Source organism: Alligator mississippiensis, chromosome 8 (genome assembly GCF_030867095.1).
Source record: "Alligator mississippiensis isolate rAllMis1 chromosome 8, rAllMis1, whole genome shotgun sequence".
Lineage (NCBI taxonomy): Eukaryota > Metazoa > Chordata > Crocodylia > Alligatoridae > Alligator > Alligator mississippiensis.
In genome coordinates this window covers 52,175,108-52,193,305 of record NC_081831.1, presented here as the reverse complement: position 1 = coordinate 52,193,305, position 18,198 = coordinate 52,175,108, and the positions used below count along the sequence as shown (strand labels likewise).

At 40.6% G+C, this 18,198-nt stretch overlaps 1 long non-coding RNA gene across 1 annotated transcript in view; it reads right to left on the bottom strand.

Moving 5' to 3' along the window:
• Positions 1 to 18,198, bottom strand: part of LOC109283276 (uncharacterized) — a 133,849-nt gene that overhangs the window by 65,091 nt on the left and 50,560 nt on the right. Inside the window, exon 2 of the long non-coding RNA XR_002090382.2 lies at positions 15,318 to 15,461. This is a non-coding gene — a long non-coding RNA (uncharacterized LOC109283276). The remainder of the gene's footprint in view (positions 1 to 15,317; positions 15,462 to 18,198) is intronic.

The window sequence follows — 18,198 nt, the reverse complement described above, 5'->3', positions numbered from 1 at the left end:
TGGTTTTTCCACGTTGTGACATTTTTGACAAAATATAACTGAATTTCAAAAGTCTGACGTGACCCTGTAGCAGTCCTTATGCAGGGAAGATCGTCATTGATGATCCAGCATCATTGGTGTTATCCTTCACTGTAGCTTCTGATTCATATATAAATGAAAATTCGTAACAGGTTTACATAAAACTAGCATACAACTTACTATTAGAATGATCTGGAAGATGACAATTTTATTTTCCATCAACTTCTGTATAATGAATTTTATGTTTAAATGATAGTATTCTGATTAAAAAAGAAATCTGAGTTTATCAGTTCATGTCTTCCTCTCTCCCTCTTTTATTCTCTAGGCAATTATAGTCTAAGCCAAAAGCTTTCCCCAGAAAAACTAATTGAAAACAATATATATTTATGAAGCATATAATCAATATTCATATAGAAGTAAAAATCAATATAATATCACTATTATGTATCAATAAAATGTCATTCAAAATGTTCTATCCAGTTCTATTTAATGCAACTGTATACAAAGATTTAAATTTCATATCTAGACATAGATATAAGTAGTAATTAGAGACACAAGCTGTAGTACTTGGAGACACAAGCTGTCATCATTTGGCATACTAAAAGGTGAAATGCATATTGATGATTAATATCAACATACATTTCTATAAATATTATGGCAAATTAGAAGCCATTCTTTTAATTTATTACTGTAATTTCTATGCATGCATCAGTATCTCTTTGCATTTGGGTTTTTTTTTACTTTTGAGAAATCCTAATCACCTAGAAAAAGGTTTAAAAAGCCCAATGGATTTCATACATGGTATTCACATCTATTTAACATGTAAGAGTTATTGCATAGAAGCCCATACTTAAAGCTGTCCAAGTTAACAAAAGCCCTACTCATCTTATTATATAAAATTGTTTATGTCAGCAAGAGTCAAAGACTAAATTAGACCAAACATGAAGATCTACTGTTACCATCTACAGACTGGTAAACAAGAAGTGTGGGACCAGAAATCCATGGACCAAAATTGTGGTGCTGAAAATGTAGTCTAATAGTTGACAAAATAATGAAAAAAGATGTCTATTCCAAAAACCCTTTATGGGATCCAAAATTTGGTATTGCCATAAGAGTAAAAAGGACAAACATTCATATCCTGGCTTCTCATACTACCCTTTGAAAACCTGGGATCCATATGACACTATTTTGTACTTTTTACCCTCATCCTGTGAGATGTTCTGACTAGACTGAGCAACTCAAATGAAACTGCGTCCTCCATCAGTTTTGGCTAAGTCTTGGATTCCTTCCACGTGATATCATCCATGTGATCCATGTGATACAACACTTGTGCTATGGGACTTGTGTCTATGCCTTCTGTCTCCTTTTCTTTCCCTAGGTTTCTTTTCTTTTTTGTTGGGATCCCTCTGTGTTTTGCTCCCTATTTAATGACATGCGATTTAGCCAGCCAAGACCAAATCTTTTGCAACACTGCTATGATCCTGTGACCAAAAAAGCAGCTAAAAGTGATGTTTTAAATGGCCTGATGCTGATAAAACTTTCCAGGTCACAGTGTGGCTGTGTGCTGCCTTTTATTTCCAGCAATCAGGCTCAAAGAGTCAGTGCCAAAAAAGGAGCAGTGCTTTCTATCTTTGTTCTTTCCTCTCACCTCTTGTGTCTGTTTGTCCTGTTTTGGCTTTATACAAACAAGACTGGACTCAACCACAGCAGCTCCACCCATCTCAGCTAACATTTTCTCTTTTCCCTCTAAAGGACAGGTATTACTCTCTCTGATAACTCCTAAAACATTGTCCAATAGAGTTATTTCCCCTATAAAAACTCTTTATAGCTAAAAGAAAAGGGGATAAGGAAGATGATTAAAATAAAGCCATATTTAACACTTTATATTGCAAATGCTTTAACTGCTTTCCTTCTTTCTCTATATTTTGAATAAAAGGTTAAAAAGTTATTTTATGAAGACTGATTGTCATAGGTACAGCAAGATAAAAACTCTGAACTCAGAAATCTGAATCACATTGTACAGTGTACAATATTTTAACAGTTGATTCTCTGGGGCATTTTTTCCTTTAACATTAATACATACAACAGATTCTATCAGATCACTTTTTAATGTGTTTCATTTTTCACCTTTGCATTCAGATAATATGCACTGTATATTTGTAACAAAGTACGCACTTGATATTATTTTCCTCAAGGTGACTCCTAATTTAATTTTAGTGGTGCATTTGTCTTATTCATGTTATCAGTTTTGGAGAACACCTGAACACCTGAACACCTGAAGCAGTAAAACAGACCCATCCATTGTTAATAAATTAAGCTGAAGGGAGCATACAGATTTTTCCTTTCCTCTTCCCCATGGCTTCCACTTATTAAGAAACTAAAAGAAAAATGAGACAATTCAACAAGGTATCAACTTAAAATATACTGGACCTGTTACTTTTTTCTTATACAACAGCTGTATGTATAAGATTGATTGGAATCCTTCCACCTGATATCATCCATGTGCTCTCATGCAGATCCTGTTTTTGTGAATGATAATGCCCAACACTAATTATGAGAATGAGGGTGCAGTACCAGTTAATCAATGCTGACTAAGTGAAACTGCAACTTTATTTCCAAAAACTAACATCAAGTACATCAAATAATTACATCTGCTTAGTGTAGTCAGGTGTGTGCCAGGTGTTCAGATAACATAGCGATTAACATTGTATAAATACACCTTTTAGGTAGACAATGACTATCTGACCTTCCTCATAATTAAACAAGAATGTAATGAATATCAGAGCGGGTGCAATCTATTTTTGAACTGATTCTTTTCCTTATTTGAGATTCAAATTGAGTTCAGATCAATACAGTATACAAACAAATGTTTCCTCACTTATTTAACTGAAAATGCTATTCTCTTCCCAGTAATATCTGCCTCTGACCTCAACTAATCCCTTACTTTCTTCCCTCCTGAATCTCATTGTTTAGTCTCCAGTGATGGTCCAGTTTTCCAATGATAGTCCAGTTCACAACCTTAGCATCCATAATGATCTTGAACACTCTAGTGCCCCCTGAAGACATTAGATAATACACTTAGTAATTTTAGATCAGAAGAACTTGAAATATGGAATGAGAATGGATTCAAGATGGAACTAAGCAGCAGTTCATGTTACTTGCTGTTGGCACCTGGCTAGGGAAGGAACTAAAAACAGGAAGCTGAAGAGCAAGCTTTGGGGAAAGAGCAGTAGTTTTTGTTTGTTTCTCTGTTTTTTGCAAAGGAAGGTAATTGAGTTTACAGAACTGGTTAGTGGGGCATAGACTGATCCAATAAAATATGGTATGTGGGTGAATTGTAGGAGCTCACCCGAATGGAATACTAAAGTTTGAAAGTGTGGTGCACAGAATCTGACCATTAAGAGAGGGAGGACCAAACATCTAAAAAAGAAAAAGATATTGATAAATACAGATTCGTGGGGATTTACTTGCAATGTTAAGTGCCACAACACTTATTCCTACTTGTAGAATGGGAACAGCAACAGCATTATTCTTGATAATCCTTTGTGGTTTGCAATTCAAAGATTGGTGCTAATAGAATCTGTTGTATTTGAACAAAAGTGCTTATTAGTTATCAAAATATCCATTCTCACCTGTGGCATGAAGCTGTGAGAGCAGGTGAGCTTTAACCTAGAGACAGCAAAATGTGATTTTGGTTCCATTTTTATATACACCTTTGTCAGCCAGGCTTAAAGTTCTGCAGAAATGAAATGATATATATGTTGGATTCAGATGCCATTCATAGAATTAGAAGTGAGGAAGATGGAGATTACAGAGATGAGCCAAAACCATTGCATATTTCAAACACACATGCTCAGTGGATCTCTAGCTTTTCATGCCCTTCTTTATTCCATTTGTGAGGTCACTTTAGGACATATCTTCATTTTGGTTCAGTACTCCTCTATACAAAAGGTTCTTTTTTTTTTTCTCTTCATTTGAGTGCATTCATCTTTTAAGTTGAAATCAAATAGGAGCTTTCTAGTTGCCTTCCCATGATATGATTTCTTCATATATAATGATACATTATACATGTCTCAATAGAATGGTATGAATGATTATGTGAACTTGTGGAGAATAAACTGCAAATCATAATAGAAAGTGCTATCTTTATTCCCAACATGCATGACAAGGAATTGGCTTCACTAGCCATAGTAATTGAGAAAACAGAAAGCAGAAAGAATTTGCAGTGATGTATGACCAACCTGCACTCTTTTAAAGAAGATTCATTTTCCATCAAGTTTAAAAGTCCAATCCTTAAAAGACAGAATTAAAGTTTTTTTTTTCCCCCTTAAGCAGATACAAGATTCTAACTCACTGAAACATGACCTATCTTCTTCCCTTTTTCCTTTCACAATTGTAAGTAACTCTTCTGCTGTACAATAGCACAGAGACCAATACTAGATAACTATTACTGTATTCAATATATTCTATATGAGCAAGTGGCATCTTTTGTTCAACACAGTAGCCATATAATTCCACTTCAGACCATGTTCCAGCAAAGGCATCCTTCTGAATCTCATTTTGAAAGCCAGAGTCATGTTTGTTTCTGGGGAAGCTAAATAACCAGATGCTGATGCTTTGTATACATACTAAAGTGCAACTGAAACAAAAAATCTGAGAAAAATATCAGGAGACATATTTATTTTTAATTTGTTGAAGTAGAACATTTAAATATTTCTTCTGGGGTCAAATCTTTCATTTTATGTCCGAAAATGCAATATTTTCAACAAACTGTTGTTCTGAAATGAAAAGAAAAAAATCTTTTAAAAATGAGTTAACATTTTAGTAGTCTCAGAAAAAGACATTTTGGAAATATCAAAAACAGTTTAAAAATTTTGAAGTATTTCCCCAATTTTGGGGGTGAATTAAGTATCCTTGCCACCTCTTTTCTGTCCTCTCCTACTGTCTTCTGATAGTACATCTGGAGCTTACTCAGTCCCATTTTAACATAATCCTTGACTGAGAGCTTTATGTACATCAGCAGGTTCCCGGTCTTCCACAGGGTGCTCCTGACATAGGAGACAAACTGATCTAAGTGGGCTAGTGGGGTCCCCTGTTGTTTGATCAGGTGCCCATACAGTGTCATCTCTCCCTCTCACCACCCAGCGAAGACAGTTTACTTTCTTCCACAACTCCCTGGTGTATGGGCAGAACCACAAGAGGTGGCTGATGGTTTCTACTTTCCAGGGGCAGGTTTCCCTGGGCTAGTTAGGTTGGCTTATCTGCTCTTGTGTATCAGAGCTTGCATGGGCAGTGCTCAGTGGGCTACTTACCAGTTCAAATCCCTGTGGTCCTTCTTTAGGCCCTTGTGGAAGATATGCTCCCATGCAGCCTGGCAGTTATTGCCAGGGAGCAGGTGCACAGTTAACAGTCTCTCTCTCTGGCTCTAACCACCTCCTGCATTTTCCAGTGGTTGGTCATAGTTGCAGAGGATTCTTTGAGCAGGCCATACTTGCTCTGAAAAATGCCCAGGGCCTTGTAGAACCATAGCTGCTCCACTGTCCACAGTTTCCCATTGGGCAGTGTGTATACCTGTCAACATCTCAGCAAATGCCCTGCATAGTATTTGATAAAGCAGGCCATTTTTGTCTCTGCCCCAGTCACGAGTTGGAAGATCTGGCTCAGGTACTTGGCCCAGAGGAACAACAGAATATCTGGCATTCCCTTGCCTCCTGTCTGTTTGGTCTTGAACAGTGTCTTCCTCACTACTTTCTCCCATCTTGATCCCAAGAAGAAGTTGCACATGGGGATCTACCACAAGGACAGGCCAGTGTAGTCCATCTGAAGAAGATACATGCTAGTGACCACCATTGTTCCCCCTCAGTGCTGGCTTCCAGTTCATGGTGAGTCACTGCACTAAATACATTTCAAAATCTCTTTACTGCCAGAGCTGTGCTGAGTTGTACCTTTTTTTTTCTCATTTCCAATCATTCTTATTTCTTCACCAGCCTTAGATGTCTGGCAAACATGAACAAATGGGGCCCTGAACTGTTCACCCAGAATCCCTCTGTTGGCCACTCTCGCAGCCTGTTGCATATGATTAGTGTGGCACTACCCTCCTTGAGGTGAAGCCAGACCAAGTTGCTCTGTGCTTCTTCTGTATATACATTTTGGAGGATCACAGGACTCATAACCAGAACATCCAGTTCCAGTAGCACATGGATCCTTTCTGCGGGGACATCTGGAATACATATATTGATCAGTGCTGAGCTATGGGGTCACTACATCTTGAAATGCTGTTGACTGTTCTGGGGCATAGCCCAATAATGAACAATATGGTAAGTCATGTGCCTTTTGGCTTTGAACTAATATCATGCATAATGTGTGTGTGTGTGTGTGTGTGTGTGTGTGTGTGTGTGTGTGTGTGTGTAGGAACAAAAGCGCTGATGTGTTTTAATGGAGTACCTGTGTTAAAACATGCAGCGATTACAAAAAACACGAAAAAGGAAATCCCTTTCACCCTGTCCCAAAGACACTGACTTTGAAATAAAACAAATAAACAAATTACTGTGAGTACCTATAGACTTAGTTTATCCAGAGTTGATGCATTTTACCTTTTTTGTAATTGCTGCATGTTTTAACACAGGTAGTCCATTAAAACACATCAGCGCTTTTGTTCCTACACACACACACACACATTATGCATGATATTAGTTCAAAGCCAAAAGGCACATGGCTTACCATATTGTTCATTATTGGGCTATGCCCCGGAACAGTCAACAGCATTTCAAGATGTAGTGACCACATAGCTCAGCACTAATCAATATATGTATTCCAGATGTCCCCCCAGAAAGGATCCATGTGCTACTGGAACTGGATGTTCTGGTTATGAGTCCTGTGATCCTCCAAAATGTATATACAGAAGAAGCACAGAGCAACTTGGTCTGGCTTCACCTCAAGGAGGGTAGTGCCACACTAATCATATGCAACAGGCTGCGAAAGTGGCCAACAGAGGGATTCTGGGTGAACAGTTCAGGGCCCCATCTGACGACACCAAACTTTGGGGCAAAGCATCCACACCAGAAGACAGGCAGGTGATCCAGGCTGACCTGGACAGGCTCAGCAAGTGGGCAGACGAGAATCTGATGGTGTTCAATGCCGATAAATGCAAGGTTCTCCACCTTGGGAAGAAAAACCCGCAGCATCCTTATAGGCTTGGCAGTGCGACGCTGGCTAGCACTATGGAAGAAAGAGACTTGGGGGTCATCATTGACCACAAGATGAACATAAGCCTGCAATGCAATGCTGCGGCTAGTAAAGCGACCAAAACGCTGGCTTGCATCCATAGATGCTTCTCAAGCAAATCCCGGGACGTCATTCTCCCCTTGTACTCAGCCCTGGTGAGGCCGCAGCTGGAGTACTGTGTCCAGTTTTGGGCCCCACAATTCAAAAAGGATGTGGAGAAGCTTGAGAGAGTCCAGAGAAGAGCCACATGCATGATCAGAGGTCAGGGAAGCAGACCCTACGATGACAGGCTGAGATCCCTGGGTTCTTTAGCCTGGAAAAGCGCAGGCTCTGGGGTGATCTTATGGCCACCTATAAGTTTATCAGGGGTGACCACCAGTATCTGGGGGAACGTTTGTTCACCAGAGTGCCCCAAAGGATGACGACTAAGTCGAACGGTCATAAACTACTACAAGACCGTTTCAGGCTGGACATAAGGAAGAATGTATTTACTGTCCGAGCCCCCAAGGTCTGGAACAGCCTGCCACAGGAGGTGGTTCAAGCTCCTACATTGAACACCTTCAAGAGCAAACTGGATGCTTATCTTGCTGGGATCCTATGACCCCAGCTGACTTCCTGCCCTTTGGGCAGGGGGCTGGACTCGGTGATCTTCCGAGGTTCCTTCCATCCCTTATGTCTATGAAATCTATGAAATCTTATATTCAAGTACATATGCTGTATCTTTTCCATACTTCACCCTCATCTGTGATTCACTCACTAATGTCTCTCTCTCATATTCATTGCCAATGATCCCATGACTTGTCCTCAAAATATTATCTCTGCTTCCTTTGTCTTTCATTTTTGTCCTTCTCTGATAACCTTAAGCTGTCTATATTTTATAACTATAGTGAATTTGCTTGATTCCAAGACAAGGTTTTTCTGTCCCCATTCAACATGGAGAAAAACCCTCATTTTGAATCTACAAGTGCTGGGGCAGGCAGTTTCTGCAGTTCAAACTTTGACCCTAACCCAGGTATGGGAACAGGGTCAGAGTCAGAGGCATAGCTGTTGCCTGCCCCCACACTTGTACTTAGAGTCATAGCAGAGGATCTATATCTGCTTTTTCAGGCAAGTTTGATTTAAGACATGCATGTCTAATAGAGCAGACTCCAAAGTTATACAAGCAGTGGAGATTTAGTTCAAATAAATTCTTGTATGCAAGGCTATTAAGGACTAAAGCAAAAATGCTTGGCATCTGAGAGCTCATGTTTGGCCACAATCCAAGAAAAGACTAATTTTATGCTCTCAGTTTGAAGGGGGAAGGGGAAAAAGTTCCCCAGGCTTGGCTAGGAGTGGCTTATTTTGCAAAGTTCTAGCCCCTATTTCATTTTCTTTCAAACTTCATATTTTATAATAATTTATTTTACTGTATGCTATCTAAGTAATTCTAAAATTACTAAAAATACTGTCAATATTCAAGAAAAAGATAGTGGCCCTTTTCACAGCTAAGCAGCTTTACAGAATACTATTGCTCTGGAAGGAAATACACTTGGTATTACAATCAAAAACTAATCTCCATGGGCAACTGATTCCTTACACAACGAGCTATGCTTCTCTTGCTTGTTAACAAAATATTGCCTAAAATTGTTTATTAGAAAAGTCTGATAGCCAAAACACTAGAACAAGTTAAGAGGTAAGAGGTCAGTCAATGAGCTGCTATACTAGGCTGTACTGTCAGCATAAAGAGTCTTCTAGTGGTTTATCAATTTATTTCCTGTATTATAGAGTAATTTAATTGTCATATCACGTTTCTGTTTGCTACTGGCCCTCCAGCCATACATAAAATTGAACCTGACCTACATGAATAATTGAGTTTGACACTACTGTCCTAGTCCATTACATTGACATTAATTTTGTAGGCAAGAGGGAGTTTTGTTCTGCTAGTGCATGACCTGACCAGACCTCTGCTCCCTATGAAGATGAAACAAACTTTGCTCATATGGGCAATATGTACAGGCCTTGTTTTCATTCACCATTGCAGAAGTATGAAGTATTTTGGTTTCTGAACTTGTAATTATTGTTGATTTGTACTTTCCAGAGGTCAGTAAGCATAACTGAGGGAGTTATGATATATAAAAAATTGCTAATTAGTATTGTGATTTTTATAAGTCCTTTAGTAATTTAGGATTACCGACATTTGATTTAAGACACCCTTAATATATTATTTTGACTGTGCTGCACCCACATAAAATAAAATATTGTTTAGCACACCCTACAGTCAGAGGAAACTAAGCAGGAGCATGGAACAAATGTACTGAGCTCCCTCAGGCTAGAAAATAAAAGTAAATTATTGGGGTCTTCATTAGAGTTCGTTATAAAACTGTGTCTTTCTTAGGGGAACTTCAATTTGCAGAGGCTCAGTGACCTCTAAATCCTGACTTTCTATGAAGGTAATTTCAGCTGTTAGCTACATCTTACGGGGGGAAATTTGGTCCATCCACCTACATCTCAAATCTCTCAACTGAGTAGGTGTAATATTTTCCTTAAATGTTATTAACAGTAAACTCAATGGCACCTTCGGTCTCTCATTTTACTTACTTCTTTCTTGGACTATAATATGCATTTTCAATCTTATTTCAAATTCAACATTTTTTCAATGGTCCCTTTCTCACACTAGTTTTTCTCAGACTTTTAGCATTCTCAGGCTCATGAATATTCACTTCCCACAACTCTAACAAAAAAAGTTCCAAAGGACATATATTGATTTGTTCCTGCAGTTCCTTTGTCTTGCTGTAACTTATAAAAACCTTAGAGCAATGATCAGAGAAATGACTGTGAATATCAAAGATTGTGAGCTCACAGGAGATAAAACTAATGTCAAAACAGACCAGTAGTTGTAAAGTAATATAATCCACAAAGTCAAACTGATGAATGTGGGCAATGAGTGCAGAGAACTACAGGCATCAATACGTGACCTGACATAAGACAATGTTCTGTAGTTGGGTTCACAAAAGCTTGTGTTCACCTTATATGTATATACACACACACCTCATTTATGTCATCTAAAAGATGCATATCTACCCTGCTTTCTATACTTGTTGGAATATTTGATTTCAAGCTTGAACTTCTTGGTTCTATTCCTAACCCTAGCATTGACTGGTAGAGTAATGTTGGGTAAGTTACTTGACCTCTACTAACCATTAAATTTAATATGAAGTGATTTATTTCTTCGTTCATATTTTCTGTTCTTTCTCATAAAACACTAGCTCTCTTAATACTTCTATAATACCTGCAGTAGGAAGCTATTTTTCATAATCTATTTCCAAAACAGATCCACAAGAGTATCAGGTCCAGCCCCCCTGCACTTGGGCAGGAAATACAGTGTGCCGAGGGACAGGGAGGGGGGCCCTATGCAGGCTGCTTTGCCCTGGGTTGTCGGCCAAAGAAAATGGCAAAGAAAAACTCTGCTCATGGCGGCGAAACCTGCAAGTGGTACTTCCGGTTATGTTTTTGCCGTGTCCCTCGGATACCAGTTGATAGACTTTTCTGGATAATAAAGTGCCAGTTAACAGAGTTTTTACTGTATATGACATCAGCCTCATCTCCCTTATCCAGGTGTTGAGTTGTCTGATCATAGAAGGAAAGGAGGTTAGTCAGGCAAGACCTGCCAGCAATGAAGCCATGTTGGCTGTCCATTAGAATACTGTTAATAATATATTTTTAAGGTACTACAAATGAAACTCATATGGATTATCTACTCTTGCCTTTATTCCACTGAGAGCTAAAGCAAAATTTCTGTATCTATCTCAATATAGCACATGCACTATTGAGGCCTTGCTATTAGTACACATTCTCATCTGCTATACCAGTGGCAATACATTGGTGGGAATATATAGAAGACCTAAAAGGCACAAACATTTATACCCTGAACTGACTAAAGAGATTCCCTCTGGTTTCCAACTTAAACAAAAAAAAGCAAGCAAAATAAAGGAGCCTGTTTTCCAGGGCCTAAGGCTACGTGTTTGTTACAACTATGTTTTTTGTAACAAGTCCAATGACTGTAAGGGGATGGGTTCCAAGTAAAATTATAGCTTTATTTTCCTTTTCTTTGCATGAGAATATTCCTTTTTCTATTACAAGAAAACCAGATATAACAACATCAGAGAGATTACAAACTGCTGATTCTAAGATTATTTTTAATGATGCCATTATCTTATACATCGAACCTTCTCTCTCTACTGTTATGTGGGATCTCCACAACCCTACCTCTTGTCAAACTCTTTTTTTTATTCTGTTCAAGTTCTGAGCACCAGTAAAATAGACAAAATCATGCAAGGCAACTAAACAACTGGAGAGCATGATACATTAACATTTCTTATTTGTTAGACAGCAATGTCCAGGGGCACATACTGAAGAACATTTAGTCATCTACACAACAGCCATCTATTTCAACTCACTTATTTCAAGTTCTACAAATTGACTTATCTCCCAAGTACATCAAGGATCTATTTTTCACAGAACTTGCAGATATTTCATCTTGCTTTTTTTTAAAAAAAAGGATACTAGTCAGAATCAAACAATTATTAAATCCACAAATTAAAAAATAAAACAAACCAAAAACAACAATAACAACATCAACAAACCATGACCCTTTTCTCCTAAGGTTTTAGTCATGAGAAATTTAAAGTCTCAGACTATTTGTATAAATTAATATTGATAAAGTAATAGTTCAAGTAACACAAATCTCCTTGTCAGCAACAAATAAATTAATTTACTATCAGTTTTTGAAGACAATTATTTAATCCATACATTTAGTTCAGCTTTCCTTGTGATGGATGGATTCATGGTCTAAACTTTCTATTATTCAGAGATGGCCCTTGGTGTTCTACAATAGGCTGCATTTACAGTGTCTATTACCAGATCATGCCTAAAACAAAATACATCTATCAAGACAAGTGACAGATCTAAAACATGGGATTCCCAGGGCAAGCATTTCAGAGAATCATCAGTATTCCGGCAATATTTCTTATAGCATTTGAAAAGTTTTGTCTTTTTTAAATCTCTATTTTTCAGGGGGAAAAAGGAGGGCTCTTAATTTTAAAGGCACTTACATGATTCCTGTCCTTGTGTTACCCAAAAGTGGCAGTTTCTTTACCTTGTAACTACATAAAGATCCTCAAGCTCCACACTCAGGACACAGAAGTATGGGAAGTAACTTCATTTGGTTCTTTGCTATCAATTTATGTCATCTTTGGCATGTGAAGATGCAAAGTAGTATCCTTTGTCTAAATGAGCATTTACATCCAGGGGTATTCTAGGAACCAAGAACGGTCTGAAGAATCAGTCTCACCAAAATTAAATACTGACAAGCATAAATGTAGATAGATTGTATTAGCAAATTTAATAATGAAATACAGATAAAAGATAAATGACCAAACAGTACAGATAAGGTATATGAAGGAAATTATTAGAATATACAAAATGTGCACTTACCCCCCAAAATAGTAATCTTATTAGAATTGAAAGAAATTAATCTTAAATTATCTAAGGCTTAAGAGTTTTTAAAGCCTCCAGTAGGTACCCAGCCTTCTTATCGCAGTCTCAAAAGTCTTCTTACCTAAGTTTCAGAAACTTTTTTTTTTTCAGAAGCGCTAACTGGATACACCTACAGGTGGGCAATTCAGCAAGCACCGTAGTTCAAGACTGAAGAGTGAAAATCCTGAGCTGGATCTGGATTTTTGTATTATATTACCAGAATAAATATTTAAAGTTTACTAAATAGGGTTAAAATATATGTAAAAAATCTTGCTAATGTTCTGCTCTAATTATTATTTATATACCTATTTTATTCTCTATTTAAACTATATCTTTTCTGAAATCTGATGTAACTATCATAAAATCACTACGTGTTCTAAGCAAACTTTAAACCTACTTCTTTTGACCTCTCTCTAAAACTTTCCAAAATTATTGTCATTTTGACATGCTCTAGCTTGCTCATTTCTTTTGCCTTTTCTTTTATCCAAACTTGAACAAATGCAAATGTCATGACCCAAAGGGTATGATTTTGTGTGTGCTTAGGCACTGCAGAATTATTTCCCGCCACATGGAGCTTTCTTTGCACGGTGCAATTCTCAGTTGCATAGAGAAAACCCTGGTGCAAAGGAGTTCCCGCCACCCGTATGTAAATTTGTTTCCCACTATTGGCTGTTTCTAAATTATTCCCACGTGGCAGCTAGCGATTGGCTTGCTAGCCGTATAAGAGGCTTGAGCAGTTTCCGCCCAAGTTGGAGGAGGAGGACTTCACATCCATCTCATGAAGAACTCTAAGCGCGCTGTGGAGCCTAACAAACTCCGTGTGTGCCTTAAAGGAGGGTACAGGGGCCTGATCAACCTCTAGCCTCTCCCCGTCGCCGCACTATCCCTCGACGTACCCTACCCTGCGCGCTTGTGGAGAGTCACCTTTTGGACTCTCATTTCGGTCGGTCCACGGAGCCTAGCAAACTACGTGAGTGGTATCCAGAGCTCTGTTCATGTTCGTTTAGCGAAGCCTAGCAAACTCCACTCGTGTGTCTTCAGTGGAGCCTAGCAAACTCCACGTGTGTGGGTTTTTTTGTAACTGCAACTCAAAAAAGTTTTTCTGCCTGCACCGCGACCACCTACGGTGTAAGTAAAACAATCTTTAATCAACCTCTACGCGTCCGTGCCTAATTCTAGTTCGCCGTGCTGACCTTTTCCCTGGCCCACGTGCCCGGGCTGCTGGCCACAGCCCCTCGGCCCCGATAGCAAATAAACATTACACCATATTGCAATTAAGCAGCTTAGGGCCTAGTATAGTCTATATGAGGCAGACTCATTTGGGACTTGGTGTAGAAGTTAAGTTGCCCTGTCAAACTAGACCAGGTTTACAGGTAGTTCAGATGCAGAATGGAGTTTGGGGACAGGGAAAGAGGCTCAAAACCTGCCATGAAAGATCAAAAATACTAACAAGGTGTGTGGTGGAAGGTCAACACTAGATCACATTTAGTGTGGGACCTGCTCTCACCAGAGACACATGGATGAAAGTCTGTTGTGCCCTGGAGAGCTGAAGACCCCCAGTGGACCCTCTGGTGAACCCTGGCCCCTGAGCATGGAGCCAGGAGGTAAGTGGGGACCACGGTGAGGTAAGTGGAGCCATGCGACCAGAGCCATGCAAAAAGAGCGCAAACAAGTGTGCTTCTGGGTCCAGCACATGAATTAGCATGGGACTTCTGGCAGGACAGGGTAGGGACAGGGCAACCAGTCCCTGCAAGTGGCACAGTGCAGTGCAGGCAGCAGTCTGCACACTCATAAGAGGGCACAAGACTCTACAAGAGTCCACAGGACTCTATCAGATCCAACTGAAAGCACTTTTAGTTTGGGACCTGCTCTCAGTGGAGACACATAGGTGAAAGCCATCATGCCCCTGAGAACTAAACATACCCAGAAGACCCTTCAGTGAACCCTGATCCCCCAGTGCAGAGCCATGATGTAAGTGGGGACCACAGCAGGTAGGACTCAGCAGTAGCAGAGCAGCAGAGCAGCAGCTGAGTGAAGCCAAGGTCCTACCCCAGCTCCTACTTAGCCCAGCCCCCAGGGAGCTGTGCACCTGGAGCTACACAAACAGGGTCACTTCTAGGCCCAGCATGTGAGTTGGTGCATGAGTTAACATAGGAATTAATGCAGAAGGACATCTGAAAAGGGCATGAGGCTTTGTACAGTGAGCCTGAGAAGTCAGGTACATGGTAGTAGTGCAGTCTACACTGTACAATGGTGGGGATGCATTGTACCCTGAAGATTCTCACCTCCCCAGTGCTGGAGCTCCTCATTCTCACACCACTGAGGCCTGGCTGCCAGCAATTGTGAATGAGAGCAAGGGCACACCCATTTTTGGGGTATGCTCCCTAGTGAGGTCTGTAGAGTGCCATGTGAGGGAGCTCTAGGCAAAGATGAGCAGGCTTCACACAATCAGGGTACACAAGCAGAAGATTGGCAACTACTACCAGGCTCTTTACCAGAAGAATGAGGAGGAAAGAGCATAGAAGCCCAGCAGAATGAAGAAGAACAACAAAGATACTGACCTGGAATCCCATCCCAGTTTTGCTTGGAAGATGGTCATCTCAGGTACCAGGGCACACAACACCAGGTTCACTCCTCCCCTGGAACTGTGCAACAGGTATGCACTTCTCACAGTACCAGCAGAGTCATCAGCAGAAGCACTGGCTCTGGAGGAAGGAAGGCAGTCATTTACCACCCCAAAGAAGACATGCAGGATGGTCATGGTGGCTGACTCCCTCATGAGCAGGATTGAGGGAGCACTCTGCCACCCCAACCTTCTAACTCATGAGGTGTGCTGACTCCCAGGGGCTTGAAAGGATGAAAAGATTCCTAAATTTGTCCAGCCCTCTGACCACTACCCCATGCTCCTAATCCATGTGGGCATGAATGACATGGCTAGAAACAATCCTGGCCAGATCATGAGTGACTACAGGCCTCTGGGGGCTGAGCTCAAGAGGATGGGGGCAGAGGTAATTTTCTCCTCAGTCCTCTTGGTTATGGGTCATGGGTACAGGTGGGACAGATGCATAGAAGAAGTGAATAGAAGACTCTGGCACTGGTGCTACCATGAGGACTTTGCTTTCCTTGACCACAGCACACACTTCAGATACTGAGACCTATTGGGAAGGGATGAACCCCCACACCCAATACACATACACAAACATGCACTTTCAAGGCTGTGTGTTAACCCTAGGGGGCATTTGGGGTAACTTGGCTTGAAGTTACTTAGGGTCAAGTGGCCCCAGGGTTACTTGAGGTCACTGGGGCTTGGGTTTACTAAGGGTTAATGTGCCCCGGGGTTACTTGGGGTCACCTGGTGCCAGAGTGGAAGCAAGAGACAAAGTCTGGTGGCAAGGAGGAGAAAGCCAGGAAACCGAGAGGCAGAAAGCTGGGAGATTGGGGCTGGAAACAGGGAGGGAGAACACTGGGAGATAACCAGGAAATCAAGGAGGAGGATCAGGAGGCCAATAAGACAAAAACCCAGCTTGGGCTTTCAAAATAACAGGTTTATTAAAAAGACAACACACTACACAGCCCCATGAAGTTATTGGTTCCTACACACACACACACACACACACACACACACACACACACACACACATACACACAAGCACTCACATACACACCCACACAATGGTAGCAGGAGAGAAAAAGGCTCAGTGGAGGGATTGAAGTCAAGGTGGGTAGGGACAGAGTCCAAGTCCTTTGCTTAGGGAAGGAAGGTGGATGATAGCTACCTATCCTGGGGTGTGAGTTGATCCTTGATGGACAGTCGGGGGTCTTCTCCAGCAAGGTGTTGTCCAGAGTGGGTCACCGGCAGGGCCTCTGGCTGGATAGGTGGTGTGGTGTAGTGCTGGTCCAGATGGAGAGGGCATCCCACTGGGTTTGTCATCACTACCTCTTTTTATAAGGGCGGACCTTCTATGACCCTAGTGTCAGGGGCATGCCCAGGCAAGGGTCAGCCCTGGTGTACTGAGCGTGTGCACTCCAGGTGAGTACGTGCAGTTCTAGGTGTCTGTGTTGCAATAGTGGATTGGCTGATTTCTGTAGGGTCTTTGTCTTTCAGTATTGGGTCCATGGTTCCTGGGTGAGTCAGTGGAAGGCAATAGTCCAGTTGCTGAGCTGATCGTCCAGTCACTGAGTTGATTATTCTGTAGAGGCCTGCTACCATTGTATCTCAAGCACCGTCATTCATCCCCATTCATTCAGGAACCAATTTATATGAGACTGGTTAGACATGAGTCATAGGTTACACTCGGGCAGAGGACACAAGATGGAGGCTTGATAGACAAAATGGAAACTTGACATAACTTGATATTTCTTATGCTAACTTGCACATGTAGGCCTAAATCATACATTATCAATAGGAAAAAAAAAACAGTAAAAATCAGTAAAACAGTATAAGCATAATAATTATATAATATAAAACAGTGGATCAAAGAAGGAGAGAAGGAAAAACCAATGCTACAAAAATGCTAAAACTTATCCTATGTCTTAACTTAATCATACTTATCTATAGGGAATAGAGAGGGAGAGAAAAAGTCAGAAATAGTTAGGGAAGGGAGGGAATGCATTTCAAAATTTAAAAAAAGAAAACCTGAGGGTTTTACTACACTGGCACCAGCCGAAGGACAGAATTTTCCACAGCACACCAGGAAGCCTAAGGCCTCCAAGGGAAGGCTTAGTTGTCTTTACGCAGATGCCAGGAGCATGGGAAATAGGCAGAAGGAACTAGCCCTCCTACTAACCAACAAGTAATACGATCTCATAGGGATTACGGGGACCTGGTGGGGCTCTAGTACCTATGATTGGAACACAGGTATAGAGGGCTACACCTTGTATAAGAGGAATTGTGTTGGGGACAAGGATGGAGGAGTTGCTCAGTACATGAAGGAATGGTGCACCTCCATAGAAGTGGAGATTGGCAATAAGAAGGGCAACTTGAAACCCTCTGGGTCAATATATGGGTAGATCATGAAGAAGGGGATTTAACTGTAGGAGTTTACTACAGACCTCTGAACCAAGAGAAAGAGCTCAACCAGTAATTCTCTAGACAACTGGCACAGGCTGCACACTCTTAGAGCATGGTCATCATGGGTGACTTCAACTACCCAGACATCTTGTGGGATGAGCATTCAACAAGAACTGATTGCTCACAAAGCTTCTTCACTTGCATTGAAGAGCTCTATCTGACTTACCTCTTTCTTCTGCCCTTTCCTTCCCAGGCATATAACCTTTGAACATAGAATAAGAGAGATAAAACTAAATCTTAGTTAGGAATGTATGTGCAGTCAAGTAAAGGATGTACAAACATTGAGCCTCATGCTAGAGTTTTCTACAGCTTACTTTTTGAAAAAAAGCTTTTCAGACTGGCTATATTTCATGTAAATAAGGAAGCAAGAT